The sequence below is a fragment of the Triticum urartu genome, chromosome 7 (assembly GCF_003073215.2).
Source record: "Triticum urartu cultivar G1812 chromosome 7, Tu2.1, whole genome shotgun sequence".
Lineage (NCBI taxonomy): Eukaryota > Viridiplantae > Streptophyta > Magnoliopsida > Poales > Poaceae > Triticum > Triticum urartu.
The window spans coordinates 580,369,337-580,396,142 of NC_053028.1; positions in this window are offsets into that span (position 1 = coordinate 580,369,337).

Here is a 26,806-nt window from a genome sequence, read left to right on the forward strand (position 1 = left end):
TATCATAGTAGCTCTTCTGGCGGGATTGGGCTGCTTTGAGGTTATCACGAATGACTTTGCACATTTCTTCTGCTTCTGTGATTAAGTCATTACCCAAAAGCTGACGTTCACCGGTTTCAGACCAGTTGAGAGGGGTACGGCCCTTCCTGCCATACAGAATTTCAAAAGGGGCCTTGCCCGAACTTGCTTGAAAACTGTTGTTGTAGGAGAATTCAGCATAAGGAAGACAATCCTCCCACTTCATGCCGAAGGAGATCACACAAGACCTGAGCATATCTTCAAGAATCTGGTTGACACGCTCGACTTGACCGCTTGTTTGAGGATGGAAAGCTGTGCTAAAGCGGATGTGAGTGCCCATGGCCTTCTGAAAAGAATCCCAAAACTTCGAGGTAAAGATGTTGCCACGGTCTGAAGAGATCACTTGAGGAATACCGTGCAGAGAGACAATACAAGAGGTATAGAGTTCCGCCAATTGAGCTGCAGTGATTGATTCTTTGATAGGCAGAAAGTGAGCCACTTTGGTGAGTTTGTCGATGACAACAAATATAGCATCATTGCCACGCTTGGACTTTGGAAAACCAGTCACGAAGTCCATTTCAATGTGGTCAAACTTCCATTCTGGAATGGCAAGAGGTTGGAGGAGACCTGCTGGCCTTTGGTGGATGGAGAGGAGAGAATTGTGAGCCTCGTTCATGATCACTTTACGAAGTTCACCTTTGGGTACAACAATTCGATCCTCGAAGAAGAGAGTGTCCTTGTCATCAAGGCGGTAGCACTTGTACTTGGACTGACTCTTGGCAATCCCAATCTTCACCTTTTTCACCATAGCATCAAGAAGCTGGGCTTGGCGAATCTGGTCTTCCAAGGTAGGAGAGACTTGAAGGTTGGCGAGGAAACCTTGAGGAACAACTTGCAGGTTAAGTTTGCAGAAAGCTTCACAAAGCTCGGGTTGATAAGGCTTGAGAATAAGACTGTTGCAATATGCCTTCCTGCTTAATGTGTCAGCAATCACATTGGCCTTGCCTGGAGTATACTCGGTACTCCGATTATACTCTTGAATCATTTCGACCCATCGAGTTTGCCTGAGGTTGAGATTAGGCTGAGTGAAGATGTACTTGAGACTCTTGTGATCAGTGAAAATGTCCACTTTTCTTCCCAATAGAAGATGTCTCCAAGTCAAAAGAGCATGCACTACTGCCGCCAACTCGAGATCATGAGTGGGGTAGTTCTTCTCATTAGGCTTCAACTGGCGAGATGTATAAGCAACAACTTTCTTCTCTTGCATCAATACTGCGCCAAGACCTTGGAGAGAGGCATCACAAAAGACCTCATACGGCTTGGATTCATCAGGCGGAGTCAGAACTAGAGCAGTGATCAACTTCTCTTTCAAAGTGTTGAAAGCAATATCACACTCCGGAGACCAAACGTACTTGACGTGCTTCTGAAGAAGATTTGAGAGAGGCTTCGCGATCTTAGATAAGTTTTCAACGAATCTTCGGCAATAGCTTGCGAGACCGAGAAAACTGCGGAGTTGCTTCACGTTCTGAGGAGGTTCCCAATTCACAATTGTAGACACCTTCTCAGGATTCACGGCAATGCCCTTGGCAGAGATGATATGACCAAGATAAAGAACCTCATCAAGCCAAGATTCACACTTGGAGAACTTGGCGTAGAACTGATGTTCTCTTAGCTTATCAAGAACCAAACGCAAGTGCTTGGCATGATCTTCCTTGTTCTTCGACAAAACCAGCGTCGTCGAGATAGACCAAAATGAAGTCATTGGTGTAGGCGTTGAAGATGAAGTTCATCATGCGAGAGAACGTCGGAGGAGCGTTGGCGAGGCCAAAAGACATGACAGTGTATTCATATGAACCAAAGCTTGTTCTGAATGCTGTCTTGGGAATATCTTCTTCACGAATGCGAATTTGGTGATAACCCATACGGAGATCAAGCTTGGAGAATACTTGGGCACCTTTGAGTTGTTCGAACAGCTCATTGATGTTGGGAAGTGGGTATTTGTTCTTGATGGTCTTCTTGTTCACTGGACGGTAATCAACACAAAGTCGGTCTGTTCCATCCTTTTTCTTCACAAAAAGAACACCACAACCCCAGGGAGAAGAACTAGGCCGGATAAGACCCATTTTCTCTTGCATATCGAGTTGCTTCTTCAGCTCTTTCAACTCTTCAGGTCCGAGCTTGTAAGGACGTTTGCACACAGGTTCCGTGCCGGGCTCAAGATCAATAACGAATTCAACTGGCCGGTGCGGAGGCATTCCTGGGAGCTCTTCTGGAAAGACGTCTTGATATTCGCAAACGACTGGAATTTGAGAGATGGCATCCAATTCACCCTTCTCATTGAGAGAAAACAGACGAATGGTATTATCCCGAGTGGCAAAGACAATTACATCCTCAGACGAATGAGTCAATGGAATCTGCCTGGCAGCACAATCAAGATGTGCCTTGTGCTTAGAAAGCCAATACATTCCGAGAATAAGATCAATATCCGAGTTACCAAGAACAATTGGGGAAGAAAGGAACTTGTAGTCACCCAATGTGATAGTAACCTCCGGGACGCGGGTGTTAGCTGTCATCTGCTTGCCCGGTGACACAATTTGCAAGGAACTTTGCAGATACTGATAATCACAATCATACTTTGATGCAAAAGGTTTGGAAATGAAGCAATGCGATGCACCCATGTCAAAAAGAACTTTTGCAGGAATATCATTAACAGGAAGGTTACCCATGATCACATCTGGTGAGTCCTCTGCCTGAGCTGCATTCACCATATTGACCTTGGCGAACTTGGGGTTATGCTTGACCACAGCTGTACTTGCCGATCTGACAGGAGGAGGAGGAGGAAGACGCCTCTGGTTGAGACACTTGTTGGCATAGTGACCCTTCTGTTGGTACTTGTTGCACGTGACCTCTGAAAGCGGACGGTGATACGGAGCACTCGATCTTGGAGCTTGAGACGAAGTCTTGTTCTGAAAGCCAGGGTTGGGTGGGTGGGAAGAACCACTGCCACCTTTGCTCTTCTGCTGATACGGCTGACGGAACGGAGGAGGAGGAAGCCAAAACTTCTGCTGCTTGGTCACTTGAGTAGAGGAAGAGGGAGTAACATCTCTGACTCGCTTCTTGGAAGCATCACATCTCAACTGAGCAGCCTCTTGCTTCAGTGCCATGTTGTAGAACTCATCGTATCTCAAGGGCTCGAAGAGGACAAGAGCTAGCTGAATTTCTTCTCTGAGGCCACCCCTGAACTGGTATATCATGCTCTTCTCATCAGGGACGTCCTGCTTGGCAAAGCGGGCGAGCTTCTGGAACAACTTGTTGTAATCATAGACAGACAAAGAGCCTTGCTTCACATTGCGGAATTCCTCATGCTTGCTTTCAACCACGCTCTACGGAATATGATGAGCTCGGAAATATCGACGGAAATCATCCCAAGTGATAACACGTCCGCCTCTGGAGTCCTTGTACTGCTGGAACCATTCTGCAGCTTGATCTTTGAGTTGGAAGGAAGCGAACTTAACAAAGTCCTCAGGCCTGACGTTACTGCACTCGAAATGCTTACACAGATCCACAAGCCAATCATCAGCATCGGTTGCCTCAACACAATTGCTGAATGTCTTTGGCCCGTTAGCAAGGAACTGGTTGAGTGTAGCAAAGTGACTCTGATTGTTGCCTTGATTCCCATGACTGCCTTGATTGCGCTCTTGAAGAATTTGCATGATCAGCTGTGTGTTTGCATTGGTTGCGGCCATCACATCTTGCCATGCCTCTGGAGGAGGTGGAGGTGGTGGTGGATCAGGATTCGGAGTCGTGCGCGTTGGAGGAGCCATCCTGAAGAGGTTGACCACCATTAGCACATTGACAGACAAATATTGAAGCTGAATCCAACGGAATGAAAATTGCAACATATAGTCTTCACATCCGAACAAAGTGAACGAATGCAATCCTCTTGAAATGGTCACATATCCATAAATTGCGAAGCCACGTAGATTTAAGGTAGAGAAATAAATCAACAAGGTACGGATCAAGAACGAATAATCGGTAAGAAATCCCAATCTCAAACCAATATCCGTGGAAGAAGAACTAGAGCTACTAGAATTCCCACCTATGAAACTCCCGAACCTTTCCGGTTATGCAATCAGGTGTTGGGGATACAGGGGAAGCAAAATATCTCACCCAAACTAGCAATTCCTACATCCAGCTGTATCCATCCTTCAACACATAACCAAGAAACCTTCGGAAACCATCTACCTCAACCTTCGAAAAGCATCCGTTATACAAGTTATGGCGATACTCCCGAACTCCCGCCCCAGTACTGGGTGGCGTCGAGGTTATCTCACCAACGAACTGCATAAAAGAGATTTTCGATGTCGGCGAAAATATCTCAAGTATTCCAGAATTGCAACGATAAAATTATGATGACAACACCTCAGAGCTCAACTCCCCGGGACACTTCCACTAAATCCCTGACAGGAGGCACCAAGACAATGTTCTCATCATAAAACCATCGGAACGATTCCAAGATACTCGCGTGATCCTAAAAAAAATTAGTGAAATTTGAGAAGAGAAGAGTCAAAATTCTACGTCAGGATGCCTTACCAGAGCGATGAGGAGACTGGGAAGTAAAAAGAATTCCTAAGCTCTCCGATATATAATTCCTAAATGACTCAAAACATTTTTCTAGACACAACTCGGCTGCTAAAAATGATCAAGCAATGGGGCTCCTAAGGTCGGGGAAGGCTCTGATTACCAACTTGTAACACCCTCGATGCGACTATAGCTCCCACGTGTCGAGGCACGACTTAGAGACATAATCGCATTGAAGGCATATGTCGCAAGTTAGGCAATCTTCACAACATCCCATGTAATAATAATAAAAGGGGAGATAACATAGTTGGCTTACACTCGCCACGTCAATCAAGTACATAAATAACATTACATCATCCAAACACTCATGGCCCGACTACGGCGCCAAAATAAAAGAGAACCCAACAAGCGACACGGTCCCAATCACCCCCAACTGGGCACCACTACTGATCATCGGGAAAGGAAACGTAGTATTGTTCAGAGTCTTCGTCGAACTCCCACTTGAGCTCATACGCGTCTCCTGGAGCGGAATCATCAGGCCCTGCATCTGGTGTAATAGTGATCTGTGAGCCACAAGGACTCAGCAATCTTGCACCCTCGCGATCAAGACTATTTAAGCTTATAGGAATGACAAGGGGTTAAATATGAGTGGAGCTGCAACAAGCGACTAGCAAATATGGTGGCTAACTTATTCGCAAAAGAGAGCGAGAAGAGGAGACAAAGCACGAGCGAGAAACTAGAGAACTGTGACGCCCCCGATTCAATCGTACACTAATCATACACGCAAACGTGTACGATCAAGATCAGGGACTCACGGGAAGATATCACAACACAACTCTACAAATAAAATAAGTCATACAAGCATCATATTACAAGCCAGGGGGGCTCGAGGGCTCGAATACAAGAGCTCGATCATAGACGAGTCAGCGGAAGCAACAATATCTGAGTACAGACATAAGTTAAACAAGTTGGCCTTAAGAAGGCTAGCACAAACTGGGATACAGATCGAAAGAGGCGCAGGCCTCCTGCCTGGGATCCTCCTAACTACTCCTGGTCGTCGTCAGCGGGCACCACGTAGTAGTAGGCACCTCTGGTGTAGTAGGAGTCGTCGTCGACGGTGGCGTCTGGCTCTTGGACTCCAGCATCTGATTGCGACAACCAGAATGAAAGGAAAGGGGGAAAAGGAGGAGAAAGCAACCGTGAGTACTCATCCAAAGTACTCGCAAGCAAGGAGCTACACTACATATGCATGGGTAAATGTGTAAAGGCCATATCGATGGACTGAACTGCAGAAAGCCAGAAAAGGAGAGGGGATAGCTAATCCCGTCGAAGACTACGCTTCTGGCCACCTCCATCTTGCAGCATGTAGAAGAGAGTAGACTGAAGTCCTCCAAGTAACATCGCATAGCATAATCCTAACCGATGATCCTCCCCTCGTCGCCCTGTGAGAGAGCGACCACCGGTTGTATCTGGCACTTAGAAGGGTGTGTTTTATTAAGTATCCGGTTCTAGTTGTCATAAGGTCAAGGTACAACTCCAAATCGTCCTGTTACCGAAGATCACGGCTATTCGAATAGATTAACTTCCCTGCAGGGGTGCACCACATACCCCAACACGCTCGATCCCATTTGGCCGGACACACTTTCCTGGGTCATGCCCGGCCTCGGAAGATCAACACGTCGCAGCCCCACCTAGACCAACAGAGAGGTCAGCACGCCGGTCTAATCCTAAGCGCCCAGGGGTCTGGGCCCATCGCCCTTAGCACACCTGCATGTTGCGTGGGCGGCCGGAAGCAGACCTAGCCTAGTGGCGTTCCAGTCCAATCCAGCGCGCGCCGCTCCATCGCTGACGTCAAGAAGGCTTCGGCTAATACCACGACGCCGGGCTACCCATAACTACTCCCGCGTAGATGGTTAGTGCGTATAGACCAAATGGCCAGACTCAGATCAAATACCCAGATCTCGTTAAGCGTGTTAAGTATCCGCGAACGCCGACCAGGGCCAGGCCCACCTATCTCCTAGGTGGTCGGAACCTGCCCTGTCGCTCCGCCTCAAAGATCCACACAGAGGGCCGTTGGGACAAAGGTCCTTTCAGCCCCCAATCCGTGAATCACTCACGGGTGCTCCACAAGCCGACCCGTCTTTAGTCACCACATGTATCATGTATAAAGCATATAGTATATACCCGTGATCAACTCCCGAGTGATCACGGCCCGATAGTATAGCATGGCAGACGGACAAGGATGTAGGGCCACTGATGAAAATACTAGCATCCTATACTAAGCATTAGGATTGCAGGTAAAGGTAACAACAGTAGTAGCAAGGACAGGCTATGCATCAGTATAGGATTAACGGGAAGCAGTAACATGCTACACTACTCTAATGCAAGCAGTATAGAGAAGAGTAGGCGATATCTGGTGATCAAAGGGGGGGCTTGCCTGGTTGCTCTGGCAAGAGAGAGGGTTCGTCAACACCGTAGTCGTACGGGGTAGCAGCGGCGTCGGTCTCGGCGTCTAGAGAGAGAAGAGGGGGAAGAAACAATAAATATAATGCAAGCATATGCATAGTGAAGCATGACATGACAAGTAACGATGCTAGGCGTGCCCTAACGTGGTATGAGGTGGTACCGGTTAAGGGGGAAAACATCCGGGAAAGTATTCCCGGTGTTTCGTGATTTCGGGCAGAGGAGCCGGAGGGGGAAAGTTGCGGGTTCGATAGGTTAGGGGTGTGTGGCGGACGAACGGACTGCGTATCCGGATTCGTCTCGTCGTTCTGAGCAACTTTCATGTTGAAAATATTTTAATCCGAGTTACGGATTAAAAGATATGATTTTCTAAAGATTTTATTAATTTCTGGAATTTAATTAATTAATTATTTAATTCGAAAAATGAATTTATGACATCAGCATGATGTCATGCTGACGTCAGCAGTCAACAGGGTTGACTTGGTCAACCTGACAGGTGGGTCCCGTTCGTCATACTCTGTTAGTTAATTAACGATAGTTAATTAGGTTAATTAGCCATTAGGTTAATTAATCAGGATTAATTAAATTAAGTATTTACTTAATTAATTAATTAATATTTTAATTAACATTTATTTTTATTTTTAACGTTCTGGGGGGGCCTGCGGTCAGTGGCATGGCCGGTCCAGTCAGCAAGGCTGACCGGGTCAACAGGCCGGCCGGGCCCCTAGGGCCCACGGGTCAGTGACCCAGGGGTGGCCCCAGGTCGGCCACGTCGGCGGCCGGCGTTGGGGAGCTCCGGGGAGCGTTCCCGCGGCGGAGGGGCGCCGGACCTCGCCGGGATTCGCCGTCCGGCGGCAAAAATGGCCGCGGGCGGGTGCGTTCGAACATGGAGAGGATGCCGCGTCCAACGGTGGCAGAGGCACGGCCGGACTTGGCCGGAAACGACGCCGGCGAGCGGCGGAGGCGGCGGTGGGATTCGGGACCGCGTCGGGATCGCGCTACGGGGCTAACGGGAAGGCCAGGGGGGCTGCGCGACGCGCTAAGCACAAGGGGCTCGGCCCCGTGACCATTTGGTCACCGGAAGGGCGCCGGCGACGAGATCCGCGACGGGGGCGCTCGGGTACGGAGGGGAACGAGGGGGAAGAGGAGGGGGGCCTCGACCGAGCGGAGGAGGTGCGAGGGGAGGGGGGTACGTGGGGCGCGGTGAGCCGGCGCGAGCCGGAGCGCGACGAGCGCGGCGCCGGAGCGAGCTCCGGCCATGGCGACCGAGCGCGGGGGTCGACCCCTACGGCTACAGAGCGAAGCAGGGGAGGGAAGAGCTCACGGGGGGAACGCGTGGGGTCTCGGAAGCGGGCTCGGGGGCGGTCGGGGGCGTCCGGCGGGGAGGAGGTCGAGGCGGCGGCCGTCCGGCGATGCGGATCCGGCGAGGTGGGAGTCGGGGACGGTCCCGAGGCGACGAGGGGGGGTTCGGGCGTCCTGCGCGGCCGGTCGGGGAGGAGGGGAGGAGGACGAGCGCCGGTGGGGTGGGGCGCCAACGTCGGGGGCGACGAGATCGGGCGGATCCTGATCCAGATCGGCGGGGGAGGGAGGAGAAGGGGATCGGGGGGAATGGGGTGTCGGCTAGGGTTTCCGCCGACCGGGGGGGGTTATGGGAGTGAGGGGGTGGGCCGGGCCAGGGGCTGGCCGGCTGGGCCAGGTGGGCTTGGCCCAGTTTGGCCAGGGGGGGGGGTTTCCTTCTCCTTTGTTTTATTTTTCTTTTCTTAATTTATTTTCTCTTCTGTTTTATTTCATTTTAAAATATTCAAACACTTTATAAAAATGTGTGCACCCCACCATAATTAAACCTTGTAATATTTGACAACCCCCGAACATTTTTGTTTTAATATTTGAAAACTTTTATTCTTTGGTTGATTTTGAAATTTAATTTGAATCAGTTTCGAACTAACACGAGTCTAGGAACAGTAATCGAGGTGACGTGGCATCATTAGCAGAGGTTCACTGTAGCTTAATTACCCGGGCGTTACAAAACTCCTCCACTACAAGAAATCTCGTCCCGAGATTTAGGAGGTAGAAGGAAACAGTGCGGGGTATTCATCACGCAGGCGATCCTCGCGTTCCCAAGTGGCTTCCTCTTCAGAGTGATTCGACCACTGGACTTTGAGGAATTTGATCGCCTTCTGACGTGTGCGGCGTTCAGCTTGGTCGAGAATGCGGACCGGATGCTCTTTATAGGAGAGGTCCTGTTGCAATTCGAGCACTTCATGGTCCACTGCTCGGATTGGGTCCTTGAAGCAGCGTCGGAGTTGTGACACGTGGAACACATCGTGAACCTGAGAAAGGTTCGGCGGAAGCTCCAGTTGATATGCCACCTTTCCACGCCTCTCTAGAATAGTGAAGGGACCGATATAGCGGGGAGCTAACTTTCCTTTGATCCCGAAGCGGTGTGCACCCTTCATTGGTGTAACTCGAAGATAAGCCTTTTCGCCAGGTTGATAGACCATGTCTTGGTGATGACGGTCATACTGACTTTTCTGACGTGACTGAGCAGTCTTGAGATTCTCGCGAATAATGCGAACTTGTTCTTCGGCCTGTTGGATAATATCCGGACCGAAGAGTGGGCGTTCCCCAGTTTCTGACCAGTTCAGAGGGGTTCGACACTTTCGTCCATAAAGCACTTCGAAGGGGGACATCTTCAGACTAGCTTGATAGCTATTATTATAAGAGAACTCGGCATATGGAAGAGATTCCTCCCATTTCTTGCCGAATGAGATTACACAAGCTCGAAGCATGTCTTCGAGAACTTGGTTGACACGTTCAACTTGCCCTTGCGACTGAGGATGGAACGCAGTACTGAACGATAGATGAGTCCCCATAGCTTCTTGGAAACTCGCCCAAAACCTTGAAGTGAATAAACTGCCACGGTCTGAACTGATAACCAGTGGGATACCGTGAAGTGAAACAATTCTGGCCATGTAGAGAGTAGCAAGATGACTAGCAGTGATTGTCTCTTTGACCGCCAGAAAATGGGCAACTTTGGAAAGCCGGTCAATGATGACAAGAATAGCATCATTACCTTTCTGCGATTTGGGAAATCCAGTGACGAAGTCCATTTCAACATGGTCCCATTTCCATTCAGGAATAGAGATAGGTTGCAGAGTCCCAGCAGGCCTTTGATGCTCTACTTTGATTCGGCGACAAATGTCACACTCAGCAACATAACGAGCAATGTCCTGCTTCATATTAGACCACCAGAATCTTTGCCGAATATCCTGGTACATCTTTGTACTACCAGGATGGATGGACAGAGGCGTATCATGGGCTTCTTGCATAACCCTTTTAGTCTTATCCAGGTTTTTCTTCGAACATGGTACCACTAAGCGGCCTTTGAAATACAAGGCGCCATCGTCGGCGATCGTGAAGAATGAGGGCTTTCCCCTTTTGAGGTCGCACTTAATCTTGAGGACTTCATCGTCACATTTCTGTATCCATTTGATGGTGTCCACAAGATCTGGTTTCGCAACCAGGGTATTGAGAGAACCCTTGGAAACAACATGGAGGTTCCGTTTGGGAAAATCTTCGGGAGGGGGAGCGAGTGATCCCGGAGGAACAATATGGAGGTTCAGCCTTCTAAATTCTTCGGTAAGCGAGGGCTGAACTTTATGAACCTGGAGGTGGTTGCAGTAAGACTTGCGGCTCAAGGCATCAGCCATCACATTAGCCTTGCCGAGGGTATATGATATATCCACGTCAAAGTCTGCAACAGTCTCCATCCATCTTTGCTGGCGTAGGTTCAAATCTGGCTGAGTAAACAGATACTTCAGACTTTGATGGTCGGTGAAGATCTCGCAACGATTACCGAGAAGGTAATGTCGCCACTGCTTCAGTGCATGAATGACAGCAGCAAGCTCAAGGTCGTGAACCGGGTAGTTTTCTTCGTGAGGGCACAATTGACGAGAGGCATAAGCAATCACTCTGCGCTCCTGCATTAGGACACAGCCTAATCCTTGGCGGGAAGCGTCGCAGTAAATGACGAAGTCCTTCTTAGTATCAGGTGGTGCAAGCACGGGGGCAGAAGTCAACTTGTCTTTGAGCGCCTGGAAACTTTCCTGACACTTGTCTGTCCAGTCGAACTTGACACCCTTATGCAACAAATTAGTCAGAGGCCTGGCAATCTTGGAGACCTGCGCAAACATTACTCCAACACCGTGTCCACTTCCCGGACTCCGCCGAGAAGAGGCCATCACGGTAACACACTCAGTTGATTCATTTTAATTAATTTAAGATTCAAGTTATCTACAACCGGACATTAACAAATTCCCATCTGCCCATAACCGGGGGCACGGCTTTCAAAAGTTCAATCCCTGCAGGGGAGTCCCAACTTAGCCCATGATAAGCTCTCACGGTCAACGAAGGAATAGACCTCCTCCCAAGACGTTCCGATCAGACTCGGTATCTCGGTAACTCAAGACACTTCGACAGGTTAAAACAAGACCAGCAACACCGCCCGAATGTGCCGACAAATCCCGATAGGAGCTGCACATATCTCTTTCTCAGGGCACACTCAGATGAGCGCTCCATACAACTAAAACCAAACCTCGAGTTTCCCCGAGGGGGCGCTGCACAAGACTCTAGTTTGGACCAACAAATCCCAATAAGATGACCCTTGAGTCTACAGAACCCAAGGGAAAGAAAAGGCTAGGTGGCAAATGGTAAAACCAAGGTTGGGCATTGCAGGAAAAGCTTTAATCAAGGCGAACTATCAAGGGGTTCCCATTATAACCCAACCAGGTAAGGAACGCAAAATCTGAGAACATAACACCGATATGACGGAAACTAGGGCGGCAAGAGTGGAACAAAACACTAGGCGAGAGGCCGAGCCTTCCACCCTTTACCAAGTATATAGATGCATTAAGATAACATAGCAATATAATGATATCCCAACAAGTAAATAAAAGATGTTCCAACAAGGAACGGCCTCCGATCTTCACCTGCAACTAGCAACGCTATAAGAGGGGCTGAGCAAAGCGGTAACATAGCCAATCAATGGTTTGCTAGGACAATGGTGGGTTAGAGGTTTGACATGGAAATTTGGGAGGCTTGCAAGAAAGTTGTTGGCATCGTAGCAATGGCATAGAAAAAGAGCGAGCAAACTAGCATAGCAAAGATAGTAGTGATTTCGAGGGTATGATCATCTTGCCTGCACAGTTGTCAAAGTTGACTGGATCCTCAAGAGCAAACTCAACGGGCTCCTCGTTAGCGAACTCGTCTCCCGGCTCTACCCAAACAATACAAACAAGCAACAAGGATACAATCAACCACGTACAAACTCAAACAACACGATGCAAAGATGATATGCTATGCGGGATGCGATGCGGGATGCAAAATGCAAGATGTGATGGGAAATGCATGAACCAGGCCTCAACTTGGAATTCCAAGGGTGCCACTGGAAATATGAGATGAAATCGCTTGAAAACGATATAAAGAACGCCGGAATCGGAGTTACGGTTTGGAAATGGCAAGCGATTCAAAAATGACACCGGTCTGCGATTTACAGCAAGTAGGCATCTAAATGTAATGAGATGAACATGCTACAGCATCCAAACATGACAACAAAATACATGGCAGGGATGCACACAAGATGCTTAACAAAAGCCTAGCACTGAGGTACGGCCAATTCATCCATTAGGAGGTTCAAACAAGCATGGCAAAAACGCAAATGGTAAACAGATCTCAGACTTGGTGAAATTAATACTTGTCTGGAATTTCAGATCATATAGCCCTCTTCGGAGCAACAAAACAACATGCTACAGGACCTGAACATGACAAAGAAAGACATGGCATGGAGCTACTCAACAAGCTTAACAAAAGTCCCTTAGTGACCTTGAGCCAAAAGGGATCACAAAATATACTAACAAGCACACGAACATAGCAAAAACATAATCAGTTTTCAGACTTAGTGAAAACTGGGACATGCTGAAACATAACTCACGAAGGCATGTTTACGAGCTTGATGCACACACTACGGTGCAAGTCATGGCAACACAAGCATACATCCTTTAAGAAGGCACAAAATACAAGCTAGACATGTCAAGAACAATGGCATAGCATGCACGTATCAACTACAATAACATCGGCAAAATCGCAAACAAGTTGACGATCTGCCCAGATTCGCAACGAAGCAAAAGTAGAGCTTGGCTGACTCAAGCTAGGGTGCTCCATAATTTCAAACAAAGACATGGATGGATAGAGCATAACAAGATTAACAAAACTCCTTTACTGATCATCCTCAAAAAAGGCACGGATCACTAGGAAATAGCATGAACATATGGCATCATGAACTAAATAATCCCAGACTTAATGAAAGCTACAAGTCCCAGAAAACAGATTTACCGGGTGCCTCACTTTGAAAGCTTGCGCAAATCACCACACACATCACAAAAATGCATGGGTTGCACCTCTGGAAAGATAAAAAAATTCTTAACAAAACATCTATAGGACTCATGGGCATATCATGCACACAACAATCATGGCAAAAATGACAAAAGTCTAAGATGAACTAGCAGATCTGACAATTTACTCATGAGGCCTCCTTCTAACAGCATTTCGGGCATCAAGATGCACTCAAATGAAAATGATGCAATGGAATGAAATGATGTACTCATCGAGACGAACATTTTGATATACTATATGTCCAAATCGGAGCTACGGATGCGGAGATATCACAGGTCAAAGTATGCATAAAAATTAGGGTTCGGGGGACAAGAGTCAACCGGGGGATCCTCAGATCCAGATCTGGACGGCGCGGAAATCGAGGTCGCCGGATTTCCTGTTCGCCGGAGTTCTTGCCGGAGTAGAGGAGGAGGCCGTCCGGGGAGAGGAAGGGGCCGGGGCGGCGCCGGTGGAGCTCGCCGGAGCGGGGCGGTGGCGGCGTGGCCTTGCCGCCACAGTGGCGGAGGCGGCTGGCGCCGGCCGGCGTCGGGACGGCGTCGGGAAGAGGAGGCGGTGGCCGGCGGCGATGGAGGCGGCGGTGCGGTGGCCCAGCGACGAGGAAGGAGGCGGGGCTGGTGCAAGGCGGCGGCGGGCGGCGATGTGGGCCGCGGGGGCCGGCCTCGGGCTCCCGGGCCGCGGCCGCGGCGGGGACAAGCGAGCGCCACGTGGCGGGCGGCGGTAGGCGGCGGCGGATCCGGACACGTCCGGCTTGGCGCAGACGTTGTCCGGCGGCGGCGGAGATCTCTTTTTTTAGGGTTTCGGGGGAGGAGACGATCCGAAAAACGGAGGGGCCTTTAAATAGGCATAGAGGGAGCTAGGAGAGTCCAAATGAGGTGCGGTTTTCGGCCACGCGATCGTGATCGAACGATCTAGATGATGGAGCAGAGTTTGGTGGGTTTTGGGCCAAATTGAAGGGGTGTTGGGCTGCAACACACACGAGGTCTTTTCGGTCCCTCGGTTAACCGTTGTAGTATCAAACGAAGTCCAAATGGTACGAAACTTGACAGGCGGTCTACGGTAGTAAACCAAGGCCGCTTGGCAAGTCTCGGTCCAATCCGGAAATGTTTAATCTCCACACACGAAAGAGAGCTAGAAATGACCACCGGAGGAGAACGAAGCGCCGGAATGCAAAACGGACAACGGGAAAAATGCTCGAATGCATGAGACGAACACGTATGCAAATGCAATGCACATGATGACATGATATGAGATGCATGAAAAAGACAACAACACACGGAGACAAAGACCCGAACCCGAGAAATAAATATAACTTAACACCGGAAACGGCAAGAGTTAGAGTACAAATTGGGAAAGTTACATCCGGGCTGTTACAGCCTTGGTGTACATGGTAGAACTTCTGCTTTTATAAATTTCCAACAGTTTGAAAGCATCTTTACTTTCTGGTCATACATGGTTGTACTGCCTATGTAGACATAGTTGGACTTCTGAAATGTACTGCGTATGTAGGCATTAGTGGAATTTTGGTGAAACTTGTGTGTCTCATTGTTCTGCCTTTCTTGCTTGTCATTGCATTTTTTCAGTATCAGCTTGTGGACCGTCCTAAGAGGAGGAAGAGAGGAGGCAAAGCGCCCGAAGAAGGTGGCCAAGGAGGAGGTGAGGAGAAATGTTTTAACAAGACGGTTCGCTGCTCACTAGGAGAGGTCAAGGCATGTGCGAAAATGCTTCAGGCTAGGCACAAGACAAGGGTTATCAAGGCTGGTTTTGGTTGTGTGTTTGCTTTGAAGGTTGATTCCAATATTTCTCGTCCTTTGAAGGGCAACATCTACATGAGGATCGACCCTAAAACCATGATTCTTGACATGGGTGAGGCGAACAAAGTTCTGCGTATTACAAGTGATGCTATTCACCATCTGTTTGGATTCCCTCAAGGTAGTTGTACCCCTCCTCGGCCCTCGAATGATGGGTTTGATGATGCTGTTATGAGGTTGAAACACAAGCTTGGGTACGCTAGGACTGACGACATCAAGACAAAGGATCTGCGGAGTATCCTCGCGGAACTTGTGAAGGATGAGACGAAGGGTGATCTTGCTCTGCAGGTGTTTTACCTGATTGTTTTCATGAAGGTGGTTATCCCTGGAATGTCTACACGAGTGTCCAAGGAGGTAGCAATGGCTGAGAATCCTGTGTTTGAGGATATGGCAGATATGGACTACTGCCAGTTGGTTGTTAACGATATTTGGAGTGATGTTGTTAGGTATCAGCAAGGTACTAGCAGAGGAAAAGCTGTCACAGGTTGTGCCATCGTGTCGCTTCTTATGTATATGGACTGCCTTATCATTGGCAAGACGCCTAATATTGACTTGAGGACCCCTCGCATCAATTTCATGGATCAGGTCAAGCTTCTTGAGCTTGTTGCGGCTGACTTGGTCAAGAAGGGTGATGATGACCAAACCAACTGGGTGTTTGGGAGACTGCCTGTGAGTGTTTATATGCATCATTCGTTCCTGTGTAGTTTAACTTGAACTTCTGGTACTGTCTTCTATATTTTTGTTCCCATGTTCATTCATTTGTTTTCTGGCGCGTTGACTTTTGTTTTTGTATGTAGTAGAAGACACAGGCTGAGGTTGTGTTCTTTAGGGTTATTGAACGTCCTGTTCTAACTATGCCTTGTTCCGCCGGCCTAGGGAGTGGAACTTCCCCAAGATTTGAATTCTCGCGGGATGTTAATACTGGTGCCCCCTGTAGATCCAGGAGGTTCTTCTGCCCGTGTGAGTGTTGCAGGTGGCGTGTCTTTACGGAATCTGTTTGAAGCTGCCAATGTTTCGCTGATTAAGATTGACGGTCTTCTTGAAACTGTTTGTTGGGAGTTGGCTCGTGTTCCTTCAACTGTTGAGCGTCTTAGTCGCGTTGATGGGATTCTTCCTCCCGGACACGGATTTGATGCTGAGTCTTTGAAGCCGGTCTTATCTATTGAAGCTAGATTTCTTGAAGAGCTTCGTCAGAGTACTTCCCACCTCCGGACTAGCGTTGGGCTGTTCAAGGAAATGCAGGATGCTCGTTGCAAGCCTTTGAAGATGAGGCAAGTGTTGTTGTGAGACAGATTCAGAGGTAGGATTCTGTTCGTTTGGGTCGTGAAGGAGGCCACGTGGAGCATACCAAAGAGGTTTGTTTATGTTGGCTTTTGATATTTCTTTGCACTAATGTTCAATGTTAGCTTTCAGTTATTACTGTTTGTAGTCATAGGCGACCGTTATCGGTTTCATGTGTCGTAAACTGTTTCTTTTTGGCACTAGTGTTCCTAGTTGACCTTCTCTGTTTATAGAACCTGAACTTCAAGTGCTACAGCACCTGAACTTCCACGACTTCGATGACTGGCCCTTTTTGTTCCCTTTTGTATCTTAGAGTAGTTTGATAGCTGACCTGCTATGTTTACTATATTTGGACTTCCATTATGTGTCAGTTGTGATAACTGATCTTCTCTGATTATGCAATGTGAACTTCTGCTCATTAGGTATTTGTTTTCTACATGATTTTTTTGTAGGCTATTGATGATGGTGCTAGGGTTGAGGAGGATGTTTTACCTGCGCATGAAGCTGCTCCTGTGCATGAAGCTGCCCCTGTGCATGAACCTGCTCCCGTTAGTGATGTATTAGTTGATGAGGTTCATGGCAGTGAAAATAAGGTACCATTTTTCTTGTCCATTTGTCTCATTTTTTTATTTTACTTGTTTGTGCATTTTATCGCTATGTGGCCCTTTGTAATGACTTTCTGTTCTTTGCTGCAGAATGATGATGTTAGTGTTCCTCCAGAAAAGGTTGCAGACAAGTCCGTCTCAGGCACCGGCTGCTCCGATGGGGTGGACCTGACTGAATCTCAATCGTCCATTGGCGCTGAGGTTTCTGATGTTGAGCGGGGCAAGACAACTGGAGACATCATTTTGGAGAAAGATCCTGTTGAGCCTGTTGTTGAGATTGGTGGTAGTGCTGCTGCAAGCTCGGAGAAGTCTCCTACAGCAGAGCCATCAGTTGTTGTTGATGATGTTCAAACACATCCAACTGTTTTTGTTGTTTCAGATTCTCTAGCTGCCCCGGCTGCTGCTGCTGTCCTTCCCGACGACGCTGCAACGTCTACTGGACATGACGACGAAGAGACTGAAAGCGATAGCTATGGAGAGGAGGTTGATCATTCTAGTGCTGCCACTGGTCTAGGCAAGGATCCATTAAGAGAGGAGCATGCTTCTCTCTTCTTTCCCCATCCCCCTCCCTTTTGTTGTTTGATTTAGTCCATGATATCCCCTGTGAACTGCCTGTGTGGTCTAAGTTGAACTTCTGGTTTTGTTGTTTGTCGTGTGGTTGTAAAGATTGTTAAGTGAACCTATATTCTATGTGGGTGAAGGTTTGTAATGCATGGGTTGTGATGTCTATGATCCTGTGGTTTTATCTTTTCTGATGTAGCACCTGAGATGTGCTTGTGTTTTGAATGTTGTGCTTGAATGTTGCTCTTAATTGAAACTATCATGAATCTACGTGATTGAGTGTTGCTCTTAATTTCTATTTCTTTTGGTGAGCAGATAGCGACCTTGATATTGTCCGAAAGAAGGTTGATGACTTTTGTTACAGTGTAACTAGGCTTAAGAATAATCGTTCCAAGAGGTGAGTACAGCTGGTCAATATTTACATCATCGATGTACCCCCTGTGAACTGCCTGTGGTTTCATACCTGAACTTCTTTACTATATGTACCTGAACTTCTTATTTTACTTCTCTGGTGCTGAACTTCTGGCCTATTTTGTACTGTACTGCCTGTTGTGATATAGCTGAACTTCTATGCTAACATGTGTTATGAACTTCCTGAGTTCCTGATGCTGAACTTGTTTTACTTTCTATTGCTTTTGTTTTAGATCAATGATTATGTTCCAAAACAATGAGTGTGAAGCTTCTGTTGAGGATGCCGCAATATCTTTTGCTCCTCGCGAAATGCTTCGGTCTAATGTGGCTGAGGTTGCACTCTACTGTCTACGTGCGAAGTACCAGGGATCGGATAAACTCATCCTGCCGTATTGGGTTTGTGTAAGTCAACCATATAGTGATTTATTTTCTATTTTGTTCCTTACCATTTTAGTTAAAACTTGTTTGTCTCATTTATGTATTTTTCATATGTTGGTGGTATTTGCATTATTTTAGGACAAGATTCTCAGAGGTCAATTTGATTCCCGTGTGAGGAAGTACTTCTTGGCGAGTGGTCCAGATAGCATGGATGCACATGATTAGGTATGCAATATCTTGTTCTTTGCCTCTATATTAGTTTTGCACTGCGATTCACTGAGTTAATATTTGTTTTTTTTTCTTTGTACCGTTTGATATTAATTCTCAGTTTTTAATGATTCGTGTGTTTATGTTGCTTCAGGTTGTTTTCTCCACTTTTGACCCGCCTGAGATTCCTGCTTCCATGGGTGGTGTTGGTCATTGGGTTTCGATATTTCTTGACCTGAAGAATTCAAGGTTCCAGCTTCTTGACTCCTATTATGGACCAGACGGTGAATGTGCGGTACGCCTGTTTCAGCGGATGACCGATAACATCAAGAAGCTTTGGAGCGATGCCAGCAACGACAGGGAGACACCCTTCAGTCCTCTTACCATCGACCATTTCCCTCTGGATTGTATTGATGTGCCCCAGCAGCAAAGTAAGTATGAGTTCCACTTTTCTCTTTATCACTTATGTTTATCTGTAGTTGTACTTAAGCTGCGACGTGTTTTATTCGTTGGCTTTCTTTTTCTATTCTAACACTATTCTTTTTACTGTGTTTGATGGCAGTATCGACTGCGGATTCTTCATGTTTATGAATGTTAATTCGTATCATGATGGGGTTCTTGCAAATTATTCCCATGGAAATATCGCGGATATCAGGAAGACGTGGCTGTACTCAATCGTTTCTTCTAACCTGTTTGAGACAAACTTCCAAGCTCTATTTGGCTACTACACATGTAAGTATTGGAACTTGGACTGCTTACCTACACTGCATCTTTTATTCTACCTGAACTTCATATTTTCTTTGAACTTGGGCTTCTGCTTGAGATCTGGCTGGGCTACTGGTTTCAGATGGAGAGGAGCATTTTTCTTGTACATGAACTTCATTTCTATCTTTTTCATTTTGCTTGTGTGTTTTGTTTCAGTAATTTCGTTCCTTCCATTGCTTACTTGGACATGAGCATTTCTTTCTACTTGAACTTCAGAGATGGTGCCTTTCTATGGTTTTGTTAGCTGTAGTTGAATGTTTTCCAGTTCATTGGTTTATCTTGAACTGTGCCTTTTGGTTGTGCCTGAACATCATTTAGTTTTTTAATGCAAGTAATTTTTTAGGTCAGCTTGAGTAGTAACCATGTCATCTTTATTAGTTGGACTGCACATTGCGTTGTTTGTGAACTTTGGTTATATTTAATGGTGATGTTTTCTCTTCCTTTTCTTTTGACAGTGGATCCGTTGGACTTGACCGATTACCACTACTCATTCCTCGGGTCAAAGGAATACCAGCCTAGGGAGGAATCAATGAGTACAATTCCGATAGAAGATGATAGACCTTGAACCCTTATTCCTTCCAAGTTGGGGAAGCAGGCTGGTGGTATTCGTGGTGGTCTAAAAACCCCTTGCTCCAGGAAGGTTGGTGCAGTCGAAGCAGCCGAAGCAGAAGTGATTTCATCTGATGATGATTTTGAGAAGATTGCTTACCCGAAGAATGGTAAATCTGTTGTTGGTACTGTTGCTGGGAGAGGTGAGAAGAATGATGTCATCACCGGGAGGAAACCGGCAGTTGAGTCTGGCAACATTACTTCCTCCAAGAGAGCATCAAGATTGCCTTTGAAGTGGCATTCTCCTGTCGCTCCCCCAAAAAATAGAGTTACCCTCATCTATCCGAGGCCCGGAAGTTGAAAAAGTATGTGCTTAGTGAAGAGGGTCTGGAGAGGTATTCAGAGTGAGTTTTCTTCTCCTTAACTTTGTTGCTGCCAGAGATGATACTCTGTGTCTGAACTTCTGTTGTTGTAGTATGTGGACTTCTGTTTATTTTCTCCCTTGCCTTGGAGTTATAGTGTCTGAACTTCTGTTGTTATATTGTCTGAACTGCCGTTGTTGTAGTATCTGAACTTTTGTTTTATGTCTCCTCTTGCCTTTTGAGTTATAGTATCTGAACTTATGTTTGTTGTTGTATCTGAACTTCTAATATATATTTTTACCATCCTTTTGTATTCTGCAGGACAAGCTATTGCATGTTTAGCATCCCTGCGAATGTGACTGACCTCGCAGGATGTGTCCTTTATACTCTTTTCGGTGAAGGGCAGCAGATGGAAGGAGACATAATGGATTATCTCATAAATTTTTGGAAGGATAAGCCGGAGACCTCTGAGATATTCACTAGTGCTGACAGGGTTGTACTTAGTCCCTACTTCATACAGGTTTTAGTTCTTTGCACCCCTATCTCCCTTATTTTGCCTTAGTTTTGTTGTAGTGGCATTTGGGAGGTGTTTTAATTGTGTTTTTGTGAATGCACAATACTGCCTGGAGTATGATTTCTTCGCTGCAACAGTTCCAAAGCTTGATGCAAAAAAATCTGTTGGTCTCCTCCCAATGTTTGTTCGCAAGGAAGAAGACCTTTTTAACGCAAAGCTGGTTAGGTTTTCATAACTCTTGCTTTTTTTAATTTCATGTGAATCCTTTAGCTGAGTTTGTCAAGAAGTTTTTGTTCATGCCAGTTCTTCAGTACATATGCTTTATAGTTTGTGTCCACCGGTCCTTTCATTCTTGGCAGATTTTCTTGATACTATTCAAGCCAATTGGCACAATGGCGCACTACATTGTGTATGTGGTGAATACATATCGTGGGAGCATTGACATCCTTGATTCACTTCCTTACGCTAATATGGAAACGTCGCGAACGAGTTTCCACGGGGACTATCAAAATATCGTGAGTGTTTCTTAGCCTGAACCTCCTTTCACATTCTCTTGTTTGACATGAAGTTTATTATGCCTTTTGTTGACAAAATATGTTGTTGTCTCTGTTTTGGTAATACTTCTTGAACTGACTATCATTTGGAAGTTGAACTTCTACTATTTGTTTAGCTGGATCTTATGCAAGTGTCGCTTTTTATGTACCTGAACTTAACTATTTTGGTTAACATGTTTTTGACTTCATCTTATTTTGTTATTTCTGGCAGATCAAGAGATTTGTTGGGTTGCTCAAGGAGGTGTACGACAAGGCTGTGAACAAAGCGAGCAAGCAGCCTAACTGGGTGACTATTGCAAAGAGGCCGACTTTTATCGATGTTCCAAGGCAGAAGAATAATGATTGTGGTTTCTTTGCCGTGAAGTTATGCTCTTCATATGATGGTGATGAGATTGTTGAAGATTTTGGTGATGTGGAAGTATGTTTTGTCCTTGTTCTTGTCTCATCATCCTTTCACTTTTCTTGTATGTTTTTGCTGAGACGCTCCTGCTGTGGTTTTAGTTATCTGTTACTAAACCATCGTTTCATTTTCTTTGTTTACAGGCTGCTGCAGATGACTGGAAGGCTGAGTTCATGCACACTCTTATGTTTAGCGAGAAGAATGAAGTTATTCGTTCAGAGCTCCCTAAAGAGATCCAGTCCTTTGGCCCATGAACTCGAAGCATAAGTTTCATTGTAGATTTGATTCCGTGCAGATTTTTAGGTTTGATAATGATTGGAACAATTCCGTAAAGATTTGGTTGTAAGAATGTTTTAGTGATTTGTGTATCTATAGGTGCAGCACTATTTACTTATGATACTGTGGACAAATGTATTTGGTGTGAAGAATGATTTGGCTTTGTGAATTTCAATGTACTGCATCGTTTTCAGTATTCGTGTGTTGCATGTTTTTGCCCCAACAGATGTACCTGAACTTCTCCCTCGTTTATGGTTGAACTGCTTGTTTTTTTGTGTTGTTTATTTTTGGGCCCCAACATATGATCGTAGACTTGAACTTCTGCTTTGAGAATGTGGCTGGGTTGCTGGTTTCAGATGGAGAGGATATTCTGTGTTGTGTAATGTATTGGTATTTTTCAACCCAACCAATATGTAGCCTTTTGCATAGAATCTATATTTGTTTTTTGTGTTTTTTCAAGTGCGAATGGATTTCAGCTATAACTTTGTGCAAAAATATTCTCACACACTCCTTGACATTTCTTTATCTTTTTTCGGCATTGTACATAAACTTCTGCACGTATCCAAACAGAACTTCACATCTGAGCACGTTGTCTTAGGCTTGCTAACCTTAGTTCATACGGCAAAACTTTATTTTTTAAAGCATATTTTTTTCCTACATCGATTTTATGTACCAGAACTTCTTCTGTAAGCTAAGCTGAACTTCAAAACTATATGATTATTTGTTGGTTGCTCTTTTATGGAATACAACACCAGCACCTCCTGCTATAATATACCAGAACTTCCACTGTAATCTTACTTGAACTTCATAGTCTATATTTTTCATTTTTTTTGTTCTTGCTTGCACTTTGCATGTAATACATCACCAGCACAACACTTCCTCTCATAATATACAAGGACTTCTGCAATAATATTACTTGAACTTCACAGTGTATATTTTTCATTTTATTACTGCTTGCTCTTTCTTGCAATATATCACAAGCACCTCCTCTCATACTATACCAGGAGTTCTGCAGTAAGCTTACTTGAACTTCTAGTGCATAATTTCTGTGAAACTTCAACAATAGAAGTTCAAGTAAGCTTCTCCTAAAATACTATTTCGAAAGTGGAATAACATTATGCACATTGACATGAAATAAGTTTGCTATGTTTAATTGACCTAGTCTAACTGTTCATGAGCCTTGCGCTCCTCCTAGGCTTTGGTGGTAGTGGTTTTTGCTTGACATATACCTCTTCCTGTTCATCGTCCTCTTCCTCTCCCTCTTCATCGTCCTCTTCCTCTTCCTCTTCCTCTTCATCTTCCTCTTCTTCGATGGTGTCTTCATCTTCGTCTTCCTCTTCATCTTCCACCACTATCTTGTTGCTGGCTCTAGGTTTTGCTTTCTATTTCTTCTCTGGCTTTTTGCTTGTCTTTTCAGCATCTCCGCGCTTCGGGCATGTTCTTGCATTATGTGGTTCATACTCCTTGCATATGCTACAAAGTTTGGTGCTTTCTTTCTGTGGGTGTGGTCCCTTCTTTTGTTCTACAACTCTGGGCTGCTGTTTTTGAAATTTGGGTTGCTTGACCTCCTCGGCATTGTTTCTTTCCAAGAGTGTTGGACAGGTCAGCTTGTTGTGTCCCGCAACCTGGTTGCACACACTACATTTCCTGTGTCCAAGTGGCACTCCATTCTCATCGAGCACGACTCTTGCTGCAGGCGGTGCCTTTATTTGAGCTCTCTTGTCACTTTTCTTTGCTGCAGAAATTTTCTTCCTACCCTTTGTTTCAGAATACAATGGCAGTTTCATCGTCTCTTATTGTCGCTGCTCCATTGATTGGCCATCACCCTGCTTGCATTGGTTGGCTTCAGCGGCGGCGTTGAGCATTTTAGCTGCATAATAATGAAGGTCATCTTCAATTTTAGCGTCCTCTTCAGCCATCCTTTCATCAGCATCTGCTTGATTTGCTGAATGTATTGCATCAAGCTCTTCCACGAGCCTCTTCAGAACATAGTAGGCTCTGTCATATTGCTGGTCACATCTCATCGCTTTCTTGTTAACCATCAAATTTAGCTACAGCAAGATGTCTTTCTTCGATAGCCTTGAGCTGCCATCCGGTGCGGTTGTGTTGTAGTCCCTTGTATCAAAGATTGGTTGTGATTTTGCAGTCTTTGTGTACCGTTTGAGGATATACTTGTTTGGAAATTTGTCAGGCTTCAGGTAGTCCATTATGTTCATGATGTGAAGGCAGAACAGTCCTGCATTTTTGTGTTGAATGCAGAATACATAGTTTGTGAGCCAGCAATGAGTTTCATATATTTTGATATGATACTACTAGTTTAGCTATTTAATGAGTTTGTTTTTCCGCTCACCTGTGTGCATCCAGAGGTTGCATTCACACTCGTATATTTCATTCTCTGGTTCAACTACAACCTGGAATTCATGCTTTGACCGGGAAAATCTTTCTTCATCATCATGGCCAGGCTTGTTGTGGTAGTACACAAGGTACTTAATGTGCTCTGTTGTACGCTTTGTGCGAAATAGCGTGGCTTTTCTCATCCTATTCCTCATCTTGGTGTACATGGCTCTCGTGTACTTGATAGACATGTCTTCCTTGTAGCCGTAAGTTGTTTTTGTCACAGGATTGGTCTGCACATGTCAAAAAGTAAGATATTAGTCGAAGCAGAGTCATGGGTTTCATTTTTTAAATTCAAAGTGCACATGTTGAAGGAAAACAGAACATGATGGGGGTGTTTTTTTTGTCATCATACCATGCTAGTCATTGTTTGCTCATTCTCCTTCTGCATCTGAGTTTGTATGCAAGCATTGACCCGCCTAGCAAACTTGTGTAGGTTCTGGGTCTCCTTGACAAACCCTTTCTTGAGCACGTGGTTCATGCTCTCGCTTCGTTGTGTGGAAGTCATTATAGCACAGAAAATGTTCTTGTAATATGCTGAAATCCACATCTTCCTATCACTCCACAGCTGCATCATCATCTGGTCATTCTTTAGGTTGTACTTGTGCATGAGTTCAGCCCGGGCATCTTCATACTTCGTTGGCATCAGTGGCCAGTTTAATATAGCTGTGAACTCCTCTTTGAATGTTTTATACTTTTTGTACAGCAACGCGAGGTATTCCCTGTACTTCTTCATGATGTGCCAACGGCATAGCTTGTGGACGGTGTTTGGAAATGATTGTGGTATAGCTTTCGCCATCGATGGGCACTGGTCTGCATGAATTAAAAAAATGAAACTTGATTCTTTTTTGCACTGATGGTGAACTTATGTTGTACAACTACTTGAACTTCACATCTAGCAGTATGGCTATCTAAGAATGTCACATGTATTTTTTCTTACAGCAGTGTTGCTGAACTTACGTGGTACCAGTGCTTGAACTTCACAGGTAGCAGTAGGACTAACAAGTAGTGTCACACTCAAATTTTTTCTTAAAGCAGTGTTGTTGAACTTCTATGGTACCAGTGCTTGAACTTCACATAAATAACTATATTTTTCTGAACATGTTATATATTTTTTTCTTACAGCTTTTGTCCTTGAACTTCTGTGATTCCTGTATTTCAACTTCACATTCTTAACTAATTTTTTTCTAAACATGTGACAGATAATTTTGCTTTCTTGTACTGTTAGTTGGACTTCTGTGCTAACAGTGGTTGAACTGCTTGCTTTACATTATTTTTCAGATAAAACCAATGTACCCAATACAGACCCATAGACTAAAAAAGATGATGAAACTTGAAGAGGGTTTTTTTAACTCACCTGATAGAATGCAAGTTTGGTGCTTGTTGTTCATGCACCGTACAAATGTATCGAACATCCACTTGAATGAGTTTGCATCTTCGTCTCTGATAAGGGCAACATCAAATATCGTTGACTACAAGTGATGGTTTGTTCCAACAAACACTCCCATAGGTATATGAAATCTGTTGGTCTTGTATGTTGTTTCAAATGTTACGCAGTCGCTAAAGTCTTGATAGGCTCCTCTGCAGCTTGCATTGGACCGGAAAATGTTTTTAATTGACTTGTCCTAGTCTACTTGTATGTCATAGAAAAACTCATCATTGATTGCCTTCATGTCTTTGAAGAATGAAACAAGTTTCAGCACATCATCCAAATCATCTTTCCTTGCATTCATGGCTTTCCTGCAAATCACATGCAAACATGCATTTGTTATTTTTGCTTTCAAAGGGTTGTGACCTAGGATGCTATTTACATTTGCAGTATGTGGATGTTTGAATACTTACTGGTTTAGTAGGTCTCGTCCGGTCATGCTTAGGAAGTAGCTTCCATCTTCATTTTCAGATAGCATGGACATGATTGTTGTGTGCTTGACATCATGGTACTGCAGGAGCTTTACGTACTCCAAAATAGTGGGGTCATAATTCTTGTGTGAGAGCAAGAATACCAGCATGTCATCAGTTTGCATGAGTTGGTGATTATGATTGTACTCAATGTCCACTGACACGCATGTTTTATCCTCCTGCACCTTCACCCTCATTCTTGCATTGCAGCCTGTCCTCTGCGATGTTTTGTTTCGCTTCATGTTAGCCTCTAAAATAGAAGATGTGTGTATCCCTTGGAAGGCGCAAACAAAATACTTATGGTTGTCATTTCCCCCCGTCTTCCTGATT